General features: G+C 37.3%; 1 pseudogene; it reads right to left on the bottom strand.

Moving 5' to 3' along the window:
• Positions 1-784: 784 nt before the first annotated feature.
• LOC109147376 lies at positions 785-1,578 on the bottom strand (annotated as a pseudogene).
• Between the last annotated feature and the right edge of the window lie 2,084 nt (positions 1,579-3,662).

Below are 3,662 nucleotides of genomic sequence, written 5' to 3' on the forward strand. Positions count from 1 at the left end.
AGGTGGTGGAAAATTCCATAATTTCCAGCCGTGTACTAATTATTTCTTATATTAATAAGGGTGAATCAACGATTTGGTCCCTCACTTATTCGCGACTTGTCAATGTTGCCCCTGAATAACGTATTCATCGATTTAGTCCCCGAAAATAATTGTTTTTCGTCAAATCAGTCCCTATGGCCGTATTCCGTCAAGTCTCAGGCGAGAGCTCCGATTTGCCCTGGGCATTTTGGTCTTTTCACTCCTTCTTCTTCATTAACTCCGACAAAGCTTCGCCGAAGAAGCTCAAGCTCGCCGGAGGGAGCTCCATCTCTTCTCTGCTCGTCAAGTGCATGCGTTGAGTGTCTTGAACAAGAAAGGTGGCATATTTGTGATGGATCTTTATGGAGGCACATCATCAGAGTGTGAGCTGCGGCTGCAGAGGAAATTTCCTAATTTCACGGTATGCTTTTCTTTCGTTAGAAGATTGATTTTCAGTCTCTGCTTCATGGCTATTTCACTTGAAAACAAAAAACCATGGTTTTTAAAAATGCCCAGATGGTCATTGCCTGAAATTAAAGACTGCTTGGAAGAGGCGGGATTTCGATGTGTCCACTTTTGGATGCGACAAATGCCACAGTGAAGATATCAAAAGCACATATGGATTTTCTGCAGGACAAGACATAAAATATGAAGAGGTCACTAGCTTCCAACAACAGGATTCATGGAATGCATACATTATAGGTGTTGCATGAAGTTATCATTGTCACTCAACATAGCAGAGAAGCTGAATACGGAGTAATTCTTTTCAGGCATAAAAATATATTATTTTCCATTCCTTAGCATGCAATTTGAGAATCTCAGCAGCTCAGCTCTCTCCTTGTTCTTCCCAACCCCACAATCTACTTGTATAACCAAACATAGCTTCGCCCCCCACTCCCAGCTGCAACATCTCTTGCACCACACTGGGAGTAGCAGAGAACTTGGCGATGGAGTACACGATCCTCAGACCTCTCTCATTCGCCACCTGCGACACCCTCAGGATTTTCATCGACACCACCACCAGCCCCGCCGCGTGCTTCAGCAGCTCCGCCCGCCCCTCCGCGCACCGGCAAAGCTGCTCCAGTACGCTCAGACTCCACTCGCAATATCGTTTCTCGTTCGTGTCCAGCAGTAGATCGATCAGCACGGTCGCCGCCCCGGCCTCCGCCGTCTTGATCCGGTTCCTCCCTCTATGGCAAATGTTGGCCAGTAGGTGCAGCGCGGATTTGGAGGCCTTGCGGGAGAAATTGTCTCGCAAGATTTGAACAACTTGGTGGAAAAAGGAGGGGTTTAAGTTTGTCGTGAGCTGTGATAACGAGGGGTTTAAGGTTGTGGTTTCGAGCATTGATTTGAGAAGCATCACTACATTTCTGGCGTCGACTTGGCTTGCCGAAGGAGCTTTAGGATGTGAGACTTGGTCACTGGAGGCTTTGGGGCGGGGAAGCGCTCGACGCCGTGGGAGGCGTGGAGGGTGCACCACGACTGGATGACTCGCCGGAGAGTGACGTTTGGGGTCAACAACTCATCATCGGAGGTGAGGTTGACGTCGACGACGATGGAATGAAGAAGAAGGCATGAAAAGACCAAAATGCCCAGGGCAAATCGGAGCTTTCGCCTGAGACTTGATGGAATACGGCCATAGGGACTGATTTGACGAAAAACAATTATTTTCGGGGACTAAATCGATGAATACGTGATTCAGGGGCAACATTGACAAGTCGCGAATAAGTGAGGGACCAAATCGTTGATCAAAATTATAATATAAATATACATTAAAATTCAAAATCCATAACAGAACTAAATATAATATATAAATACTATAGCATAATAACTTAATTGTTAAATTTTTTAAAAGGCAAATAAATATATATCAAAGCTAATAACAGGGTCACAAAATAGAAATAACTGATAATCTCAATAAAGAACCCAAATGTATGGTAGAGGACTGCCCGTGAAGAAAAATGTCATGTAGCCATCAACCTCCTATATAGCCTTTAGCCGAACTCAAGTGTTGTCGAGCTTGTCAAATTCTTTGCTTAATCAGTGTTGTAAGTTCTCTTTTTCACTTATGAGATTATTTTCGGTTTGCTTTTTATTGTTTTGTATGTGTTGCTTTGTTGTTTTTAGTTAAACTTGTAGTATAAATTTGCTAGTTGATTCACTTTTGGAATTTCATTATAGAGATTTACTTCTTTTTGTTCTTCACTTACACTTAAAAGCATAGGTATGCTCTCTCTCTCTCTATATATATATATATATATATATATATATATATATATACTCATCTTTCATGTCTTATGTATATTGAGTGTATATGCATGTGTGAGGTTTCTTTGTTGATTGCTGAAAATTCATCATTCATAAACAAAGTGAAAAAACTATCGCATGAACACAATTACAAATTACCAATTATAAAGCGGAGTAAATTAATTTTATGCAATTGCAGGATATTATTCAGGGGTTTAATGCTAAATGTGTCTTCTTTTTTCTTTTTTTTTTGGGGTAGCGATGAAAATTCACAACTACTACCTGAGAGTTTAAACTAGGTAAACCACACTCATGTATAATTGTCCACAAACTACACATGAGAGGTAAATTGCACTGGAAAGACGATGTGTAACGAATTTGACCAAAAGAATGCAGAATTTGTTTTCATCTTTATAAGTGTGACGTAAATGTACTAGTTAGTTTGGTAGTACTAGTTGACTCAGTTTGGTGCCAAATGTATTGTCAATTTGTCATGTTTTAAAGGGTAACGTAAAAGTAATTATTATATTTACATTTAACGTACATGTATTAATATAATTAATTTTTATGTAATCTTATTTAATGCATTTGAAGTCCTTCAATATTAAGAATATAATGTACATTCTCATTATCACTTTTGACAATGTGAAAAAGTAAAGTGTAATAAGCTATTTAAATTATTTTAATTTATAAATGTCGAGTATTTATTTTTGATATAATTTTATGACAAGTAATTTGGGTGTCATGTCGCTTGAATGACAGTAGTTTAATTTGATTTTTTTTTAAATACTCCTAGATTATGGATTGCTTAGTTTATATTGTAATTCTAAAACAAATTAAGCCAATAAAAAATCAAAAAATAACTCCGTATTAATATTCAAAATTTTCAACTGTATGAGATTACTATAATCTACATTATCCATCACAATTAATTAAATAAGATTACTATAATCTAAAATTTCCGTTACTATTAATTGAATGAGATTCCTATAATCTACCGTATTCGTTGTAATAAATAAGCATAATGTCATTTAGAAATTCTAACATATTATTCTTAATTTAAGGGAGAACTTGTGATACAGAGTTCGAAATGGCAAGCGAGCAAAAGAAGAGTTTTAGCTTTTTGAAGCTTTTCGGCCAACAAACCTGGTCACAGAAATTGGTTTGTAGAAACATCCTTATTTATTTTTTATCCTTTGTGTATGTATATGTGCAAATGAATCTAAAGATGTTTAAGCTAGAATATAGGCTTTTGTGTGTTTAGATGGATAAATCTTAGTGTGTTTTTAGTTGGATAACAGAAAACTCTATTGTAAAATTTTGCTAAAGTAGCGACTTAGGCAAAATCTATCCTTTTAGGCAAGATAGACTAATCGGCCGGCTTCTTTTATTTTATT

This window comes from Ipomoea nil, unplaced genomic scaffold (genome assembly GCF_001879475.1).
Source record: "Ipomoea nil cultivar Tokyo-kokei standard unplaced genomic scaffold, Asagao_1.1 scaffold1993, whole genome shotgun sequence".
Lineage (NCBI taxonomy): Eukaryota > Viridiplantae > Streptophyta > Magnoliopsida > Solanales > Convolvulaceae > Ipomoea > Ipomoea nil.